The sequence below is a fragment of the Aethalodelphis obliquidens genome, unplaced genomic scaffold (assembly GCF_003676395.1).
Source record: "Aethalodelphis obliquidens isolate GAN/ISIS:26980383/991018 unplaced genomic scaffold, ASM367639v1 scaffold12, whole genome shotgun sequence".
Taxonomy (NCBI): domain Eukaryota; kingdom Metazoa; phylum Chordata; class Mammalia; order Artiodactyla; family Delphinidae; genus Aethalodelphis; species Aethalodelphis obliquidens.
The window spans coordinates 5,354,079-5,363,891 of NW_020837956.1; the positions used below are offsets into that span (position 1 = coordinate 5,354,079).

Below are 9,813 nucleotides of genomic sequence, written 5' to 3' on the forward strand. Positions count from 1 at the left end.
GTCACAAACAGAGCTCTGGGCTTGATGAGGGCTGGCCTTTGTCCCCTCACCCCCTTTCTGAAGTCCCAGAGCTCAGAGGTCCTGCATGGTAACTGAGGGCCATCACAGAGCAAGGAAGTTGCTGGAGCTTCTCTTATTCATCAGGACCAGAGGGGACGCTTGGAAACACGCCAGGCAGGGTCACAGCTGTTGAGGCTTCTAATCCCCAGCCCGTCCTGGGCTGGGCATGGGAGCTGGACTGCAGAGAACCTGTGTGCCCGGGGTAGCTCACTGTGGAAACTGACCATCTGTTAGTTTCCCATGGCCGCTGTAACAAATTTCCATAGACTTTGGTGCTTAAAACAACACAAATCTATTCTCTTAAAGTTCAGGAGGTCAGGGGTCCCCAAATCAGTCTCACTGGGCTAAAGTCAAGGTGCTGGCAGGCTGGTTCCAGAAGGAGTCTCTTTCTGGAAGCTCTGAGAGGAGAATATTTTCTTCTCTTCTTTAGCTTCTAGAGACCACCTGCATTCTGTTGCTCACGGCCGCTTCCTCAAATCACTGCAAACTCCTGCTCCCACAATCACATCCACTCCTGACTCTGACCCACCTGGTTTCCTCTCCTCTTGTAAGGATCCTTACGATTATATTGGGCCCACCTGGATACTCTCCCCATCTCAAGACCCTTAACTTAATCACGTTTGCAAAGTCCCTTTACCATGTGAAAGAACATATTCTAAGGTTCTGGGGATTAGACACGGACACCTTCGGGAGGGCGTTATTCAGTATTCCACACCATCTATCGAACTTGTAGCTGGGGGGATGTGAGGCATCCTTTTGCCTGAAATGCTGCTCTCCCGTGGCCCTTCTTGTGCTATCTTCGCCTTCCCCAGTCTTCCCCAAGCTGGTTGGTGCTTCTCCTAAGGGCTCCAGTAGTCCCCAGATCCTTGCCTGAGGCCAGCGTTGGATTGTAGGCTCTGAGATCATAGAGTTGGGATCTACTGGGGCATTGGTGAATTTGCCGGTGCCTAGTACAGTGTTAGCATATAGCAGATACCCACTGAATACTATATTTTACTGAGGTATAGTTGATACAACATTATGTAAGTTTCAGGTGTAAAACATAATGATTTACAATTTTAAAGGTTATACTCCATTTATAGCTATTATAAAATATTGGCTATATTCCCTGTGTTGTACTATATATGCTTGTAGCTTATTTTTTTTTTTTTTTTTTGCGGTACGCGGGCCTCTCCCGTTGCAGAGCACGGGCTCCGGACGCGCAGGCTCAGCGGCCATGGCTCACGGGCCCAGCCGCTCCGCAGCATGTGGGATCTTCCCGGACCGGGGCACGAACCCGTGTCCCCTGCATCGGCAGGCGGACTCTCAACCACTGCGCCACCAGGGAAGCCCAGCTTATTTATTTTATACACGGTAGTTTGTACCTCTTAGTCCTCTATGCCTATCTTGCCCCTTTCCTCTCCCCACTGGTAACCACTAGTTCATTCTCTATATCTGTAAATCTGTTTATTTTTTTGTTATATGCACTAGTTTGTACTAGTTTTTGGATTCCACATATAAGTGATATCATACAGTATTTGTCTTTCTCTGTCTGACATACTTCACTGAGCATAATACCCTCCAGGTCCATCCATGTTGTTGCAAATGGCAAAATTTCACTTTTTTATGGCCGAGTAGTATTCTATTGTGTATATGTGTGCCACATCTTCTTTATCCTTTCATCTGTTGATGGACACTTATGTTGCTTCCATATCTTGGCACTTGTAAATAATGCTGCTATGAACATTGGAGTGCATTTATCTTTTTGAATTAGTGGTTTTGTTTTTTATTTTTCTTTTTGGATATATATGCAGAAGGAGAATTGCTGAGTCATGTGGTAGTTCTATTTTTAGCTTTTTGAGAAGCTTCCATACTGTTTTCCACAGTGGCTGCACCAGTTTACATTCCCACCAACAGTGTAGGAGCGTTCCCATTTCTCTACATCCTTGCCAACATTTGTTATTTGTGTTCTTTTTGATGGTAGCCATTCTGACAGATGTGATATCTCATTGTGGTTTTAATTTGCATTTCTCTGATGATTGACGATGTTGAGCATCTTTTCATGTGCCTGTTGGCCATTTGTGTGTCTTCTTTGGAGAAATGTCTATTAAGGTTTTCCCCCCATTTCTTAATCAAGTTGTTTGTTTTTTTGATGTTGAGTTGTATGAGCTGTTTATATAGTTTGGATATTAACCCCTTATTGGTCATATCATTTGCAAATATTTTCTCCCATTCAGTAGGTTGTCTTTTCGTTTTGTCATAGGTTTCCTTTGCTGTGCAAAAGCTTTTACGTTTAATTAGGTCCCATTTGTTTATTTTTGCTTTTATTTCTTTTGGCTTAGGAGACAGATCCAAAAAAATATTGGTGTGATTTATGTCAAAGAGGGTTCTGCTTATGTTTTCTTCTGGGAGTTTTATGGTTTCTGGTGTTACCTTTAGGTCTTTAATCCATTTGGAGTTCATTTTTGTATATGATGTGGGAAAAGTGTTCTAATTTCATGCTTTTACATGTAGCTGTCTTGTTTTCCCTACACCACTTACTGAAGAGATGGTCTTTTCCCCATTGTATATTCTTGGCTCCTTTGTCATAGATTAATTGACCATAAGTTTGTGGATTTATTTATGGGCTGTCTGTTTTGTTCCATTGATTTATGTGACTGTCTCTGTGCCAGTACCATACTGTTTCGATTACTGTAGCTTCGTAGTAGAGTCCGAAAGTCAGGGAGTGTCATACCTCCAGTTTTGTTCTTCTTTGTCAAGATTGTTTTGGCTATTTGGGGTCTTTTGTGTTTCATAAAATCTTTTATATTATGGAAGTTCCTTTGATTATTTTGAACCACAAAGAATTGTCTAGGGAAGGGCTGTTACCCTGAATATCATCAGCCATTTTTGGTGTTTGCTGACAAAAGTCACCTGATGAAATAAGTTTTTAAAAAGAGGAGGTAAAGAAACTTAGTACTGATTTTAGAAATCATTCCTGGAGGTTTGACCTTAGGATTGTAGGTGTTAGATGTTATAAACAAGCTCTCTAAGACCACTTAAAAAGCAGTCACGTTGGGAGTTCCCTGGTGGTCCGGTGGTTAGGACTCAGCACTTTCACTGCCGTGGGTCCAGGTTCGATCCCTGGTTGGGGAACTAAGATCCCGCAAGCTGTGAGGAGCAGCCAAAAGTTAAAAAAGTAAAAAATAAAAAAGCAGTCACATTAAAAGTAACATTCTGGGGAATGGGGTTGGGCGGGGGGAGAAAGCTTCTAATATTTTACATATGGTACTTATGGCTCCAGTTAAAATCTCCAGTAGCCACGTTATTCCAAAAATTTAAATGTGCCCTATCTTATATGGAAATGAAAATGAAGCTTCTGGAAAGTTGTGTTTAATGACCCACATGTCTGTAGTGCAGATGAAGATCCTAATGGCAAAGATGCATGAGTATTTCTAAAATAACTTCTACAATGGGATGAAACATACATGTAACTCTATTAAGAAAATATAATGGATTGAGACCAACTGTAGGTCCTTGAACAGCCATAACAGACTCAGGAGGGCTAAGGTCTCTCTTCGGAGCCCTGTCCCAGGCACCCCCAGGGTGAAACACTGGGATGGTGTGTGTGCTGGGCAAGAGGGAAGGCTACGGTCAGCCGGTGGGTGGGGCCAAGGTGGCTTTACTCCACATTTGTACCCCAAGCCTCCCACTGGCAGGAGAGCCTCCCTAAAGGCCAGCTGGTGTCCCGCTCATGAGGGCACATGTAGGTGTGGCTGAGCCCAGGTGTGTGGGATGTGGGGGCCACACCTGGGAAGCAGAACCCCCAGGGCCTGTGTGCCAGCCCGAGTGTTTTGACAAAGCATAAGGGTCCTATGAGGTGAGTGGTGAGAGGTGCAGGGGGGGAGGGAGGGAGGGAGAGAAACTTCTGGGAGGTGTGGGAACTGGGTCTTGAAGAAGAAGGGGCACAAGGTGAATTCTGGGAAGAGAGGCCCAGTAGGAGTGGCGTGGACGTGGGAGAGTGTGGGTCATTGAGGGCACAGGAGACACCCTCACAGGTAGGGCGAGGGCCCAGGATGGGGTGTTCCCAGCTCAGAGGAGACACTGTCTGGATGGAGGAGAGTGCCTGGCCCCAGGCTAGCAACTGCCGGGGCCCTCTGTGAGCTCACACCAGCCTGCACTGGGCCAAGCCGTCAAAGCCCCTGCACCCTTGGCGGGGTGCTCTCAGGGGTGTGAGCGGTGTCGGGGGCCCCACTCACAGCCAGTGAGCTGGGGGCCTTGTTGGGGGTCGGGTAGTGAGCTGTGGGCTCCTGGGCACGAGACAGGTGAGAGGGACCTTGCAGCGGCCTCCTCCTGGGCCCAAGCTGAGGCCATGGAGGTCACAGTCAGTTACAGAGACTGCCCCAGCTGCTGAGACCTGGGGACGGGGAGCTGGGGAAGCCACCTATGCTCTGACCTCCGCACAGAGAAGGGACTCATCTCAGGTGTCACAGCTGACACCTGAGGCCAGTTAGTCTTTGTGACAGTGTCCCTATGCCTGCTCTGATCCCCGTTTCAGCATACACGCTCCTCCTCTGGTTGGCGGGTGTCCCAGGAAGAATGCCATAGACCGAGGTTCTTGCATGCAGACCGCCCGAGTGTCACTCACTCACTGCCCTGCTGGCTGGAGGCCTCGGGCCGGTCACCTCACCTTCCTGCACTGCCTTCCCTCCCCTGTGAGATGGGCTTTCGCCATGCCCACCGGTGCCCCTTTGCTTCGGGTCGGAGCCCCTCCCCCATAGGTGGGTGCCCTGGCATGCGCCCCTCCACCCCCAAAGGCTGGTCTCCAGGTGCACACTGAGAGGAGACCTGGGGAAGGAGAGTGTGCCTCTCTGGGGATGGGCAGGGCCACCAGGAACAAACACACTCGAGGTCCCTTACGTCATCAGGGGGTCATTGCAAGGACCGAGGAAAGGATTCAGATGGGAATCTTGACTTCAGGCTGCAGGAGCTGGAAAGGGCGTCTGGGATAGAATGGAGCTCCCTTGAGTCCATCGTCTTTTGCCCCCTTGAAAATGGGCATCCATTTCTTTTGATTGGAGAGCTCCATCTTTATGGAGATTCACCTGCTCTGCGTTTTTCTATCTTCTTGCCCAGCTGTTCTTCCTTCTTGCCTCTGGCCCTTGGCTTCTGCTGCTTTTCAGCCTCTGCTCCCACCACCAACTGCTTCTGTCTCTGTCCCAACTCTCACTGCAGAGGCCAGACCCTCTGCACCCTTCAGCACTGTCATGCAAGGCAAGGAGAGGTGGAGGGACCATTCCACATTAAAGGAGACTAAAGAGATGTGACAACTAAGTGGAATATGTGACCCGGGCCAGGAGAAGACAGTGCTACAAGGAGCAGTGGTGACAAACTGGCATATGGACGGGAGAGGAGAGAAAAATACTGTGTCGGGGTTAAATTCCCTCATTTGTGAACTGTGCTGTGGTATGTAAGACAAGGACCTTTGTTCTTAGCGAAAACACACTGAATTACTAAGGGGTAAAGGGGCATGATTTATGCAACCTATTCTCAGATGGTTCGGAAAAAAATATGTTTTTAAAAGAGGCCCACAATGACTTACTTCTTGCCAAATTCCAGAGACAGTTAAGGGGGGAAGAGAATGAGTGAGAGTGTGAGAGAGCAGGGACGGTCACCACCAGTCTGGGGGTCTCTGTGTGGGATGCCCAGGCCACCTCATAGGCTGTGGGCCAGTGCACAGAGGAGGAACTTTGGTTCTAGAAACCACCCATGGCTCAGTCAGCTGGTGGGCAGGATGGTGGGGTCACATGGCCCGGCGCACAGCTCCCATGGTGACCTTTTCTTGTTTCCGGGTTGCTTGACATCTTGAGAACCCTCTTGCTCTTTGGGGGACTTTCCAGCTTGTTGAGTGGTCTCTGTTTAAGGAACCTCCTCTCCGGCTGCAGAGGGGGCTAGGGTGGCAGGCAGCACTGAGCATCGGCCGTTCTCCCCTGCTGGAGGATTCCTGGTCATTCTGCTGCTTCAGTGACAGGCACTGCCTTCCTCTCTCCCATCGTCTGGTGAGCTGGTGCTGGCTCTGTGGGTGAGGACCTTACTCTCAGCTTTGCCATATTCCTAGCTGTGAGTGGAGGCGCCATGGTCTCGTCACCTTTCATGGGGACAAAACCCACTTCCCTAGGTTGTTGACTACCAAAGGAGCAGTGTCGGGGAGAGAGTCCACCGATAAGCAAAGTGCCTTATGCCTAGTATAGTAGAGGGAGAATGTTAGGATTGTCATTGCTATCAAGAGAAGAGACAGGACAGGAGCCCCCATGATGTACCATAAGTGACAATGATAGGGAAGGGGTGGGGTGGGTGTTCAAGGGGGTGTGAGTTCTGTTGTCTTCCTCCTCCGGGGGAACCTGCATCGTACCGAGTGCCCAGGAGGGCAAGGCTTGAGGGAATGATGGGCTGATGCAGGGTCTCAGAAGGGGCCCGTTACTGCTCACCCGGAACTCCAGCTGCTCAGGCAGCCATATTTTGTGTCCTGAGGCCCATCCCCTGGTCACAGCTGGTTGTTCTTAGGGACCCATGGAAAAATGAGCGGGACCAGTGGGATCGTCTCATCCAAGAATCTAAGCTCAGATGCACAGAGGGGTGTCGCTGCAGCAGTGGAGGTGGAAGGCCAGCCAGGGTATGTAGATTGAACGTAGTCCCATGGCAGCATCTCTGAGTGAGCGAGGTCAGCCAGCAGGGAGAGGAGGAGGGAAGAGGCGGGGCAGAGAAAATCATCACACAGGTATCCAGTAGTTATTATGGGCCTGGCACTGTTCTAGGCTCTTTCCATGTTTTTTCTCACTTAATCATCATGACAGTCCACAAAGCAGGCACTATTCCAGGATTATCCTTACTTTACAGATGAGGAGACAGGCACAGAGAGGGTAGGTCACTTGCTCAAGGGCACAGGGCCAGCCAGTGGTAGAGTGGCCTTTGAGCTCAGTCTGGGTGCTGACTCCATCACCAAACACGGATGCATGGCTGCTTCGGCCCCATATCTGTGCACTGCGGTCCCTGCCCTAGGGCTCCAGGGAACCCCCCTTGTCTCTTTCCTGGTGCTACCTTCAGTGGGTCTCTGCTTTTCGCAACTGAGAGAGCTTGATGAAAATTCGAAGGCGTTTCTGGCATGGGGTACTTTCCCAGTAGGACCTCCCTAGCTTCCAGAGTCCAAGTCTGCACCACGTGGGGGTGGTCCCACAGGTCGCTCATATGTGAGGCTCTCTGACTGTGGGTTGTCATCAAGAGCTGGCAGCACGGGCTGGGGGATATTTGTTTAGCTGGATGCTTCCCGAAAACCAGGCCAAGAAATATTTGCACAGTGACATCTGAGCGCTTGGGTCCGGGGTGTGAATGCAACAGTGAGTACTCTGGTAGGAGTCTGGGGGTGGTGGCTGAAATTCCATTCATACCTGTGCCTGCAGATAAACACTATTAATACTGCAGGGCTGTGGGCTGGAGGTCCATGGGGGTGACAGTGCAACCGAGTCTTAGCCCCGAACTCCAGCCCCTGTTTTGGTACAATGGGCTGGACACGGGGCTGGCCCCCTCCCTCTCCAGGGAGGGCTCGAGTGTGAATGAGGGGTCTGCAGATGGGGAGCTGGAGGTCAGGGAGCGCCTGGGTCTCCACCACTGCCTGACTTTCCAACATCTGACCACCCTGAGGTCAGCTCAGCAAAGCCCTCCTCAGGGACAGGAAGGCCGCCCCTCCCTGCCCCTCCCTCCCTCCAGATTCCCTCGTCTTGTCCTTGTAGGATGAGCTCTTCTAGGCCTTTCTCCCAGGCTGGCAGACAAGTGACACCATCTATAGCCTAAAGCAGCCTTTAATTCTCACCCCAGGGGGCCGTGAGCTGGCAGATGAGGGTGTGTGACAAGTAATCTGATACTAATTGTTAAACCACTGAAGACTGAACGTGTTTTCTAAAAAAGTATCACAGGGAAATCAAAGCTGGGCACCCAGGAGCTCCAAGAAGGGCCCTTCCTCACTAACAGCAAAACCGTAACCCCAGTAATAGGGCTGAGGATCAGGGTGGAGGTGGCCGGGGTGCTGAGTGGGCAGCTCTGTCTAAGCCAGGCCCTGAGGTCGAGAGGAAGCCTTAAGGGCAGCTGTCTTCAGACCGTGTGGGTGCAGCCTTGGGGGTCCATCAGATAATCCCTTGGGGTGCACGGAGAAAATAGGGCTTCTGTGTAAACTGATGTCATCATTTGATACACATTTTATATAGTGTATTTGTACGTGGCATAACTTCCATTAGGAGAATATTGGTGTGGGCTTCTCAGAGCAGGTGGCCCATCTGGATGTGGCCTGGATGCTCACCACACACCCCTACCCTGGTGTTTTCCCCCAGGTGCTGAAGCTGCTCCACTGGCAGTGCCTTTGGGGCAGTCTCTCCTGTTCAGGTGGCACGTCTGGCCCTGGCTTCTCCCAGCCAGGCTCTGGAGGCAGCAGGGGTCTCTGGCCCTGTCTGGACGCCCCCTGCTGCCTCCCACCCCCCTCCAGGCTTTGGCCACGCCTCTGCAAGGCTTTTTTTTTTTTTTTTTACATCTTTATTGGAGTATAATTACTTTACAATGGTGTGTTAGTTTCTGCTTTATAACAAAGTGAATCAGTTATACATATACATATGTTCCCATCTCTCTTCCCTCTTGCCTCTCCCTCCCTATCCCACCCCTCTAGGTGGTCACAAAGCACCGAGCTGATCTCCCTGTGCTATGCGGCTGCTTCCCACTAGCTATCTACCTTACGTTTGGTAGTGTATATATGTCCATGCCTCTCTCTCACTTTGTCACAGCTTACCCTTCCCCCTCCCCATATCCTCAAGTCCATTCTCTAGTAGGTCTGTGTCTCTATTCCTGTCTTACCCCTAGGTTCTTCATGACATTTTTTTTTCTTAAATTCCATAGATATGTGTTAGCATATGGTATTTGTCTCTCTCTTTCTGACTTACTTCACTCTGTATGACAGACTCTAGGTCCATCCACCTCACTACAAATAACTCAATTTCGTTTCTTTTTATGGCTAATATTCCATTGTATATATGTGCCACATCTTCTTTATCCATTCATCCGATGATGGACACTTAGGTTGTTTCCATCTCCGGGCTATTGTAAATAGAGCTGCAATGAACATTTTGGTACATGACTCTTTTTGAATTATGGTTTTCTCAGGGTATATGCCCAGTAGTGGGATTGCTGGGTCATATGGTAGTTCTATTTGTAGTTTTTTAAGGAACCTCCATACTGTTCTCCACAGTGGCTGTACCAATTCACATTCCCACCAGCAGTGCAAGAGGGTTCCCTTTTCTCCACACCCTCTCCAGCATTTATTGTTTCTAGATTTTTTGATGATGGCCATTCTGACTGGTGTGAGGTGATACCCCACTGTAGTTTTGATTTGCATTTCTCTGATGATTAGTGATGTTGAGCATTCTTTCATGTGTTTGTTGGCAATCTGTATATCTTCTTTAGAGAAATGTCTATTTAGGTTTTCTGCCCATTTTTGGATTGGGTTGTTTTTTTGTTATTGAGCTGCATGACCTGCTTATAAATGTTGGAGATTAATCCTTTGTCAGTTGCTTCATTTGCAAATATTTTCTCACATTCTGAGGGTTGTCTTTTGGTCTTGTTGATGGTTTCCTTTGCTGTGCAAAAGCTTTGAAGTTTCATTGGTCCCATTTGTTTATTTTTGTTTTTATTTCCATTTCTCTAGGAGGTGGGTCAAAAAGGATCTTGCTGTGATTTATGTCATAGTGTGTTCTGCCT

General features: G+C 49.1%; 1 protein-coding gene across 4 annotated transcripts in view; it reads left to right on the forward strand.

Annotated features, from left to right (window-relative positions):
* The window catches only part of STPG4 (sperm-tail PG-rich repeat containing 4), a 62,605-nt gene that overhangs the window by 44,216 nt on the left and 8,576 nt on the right, over window positions 1-9,813 (forward strand). The gene's annotated exons all lie outside the window — the stretch shown is intronic.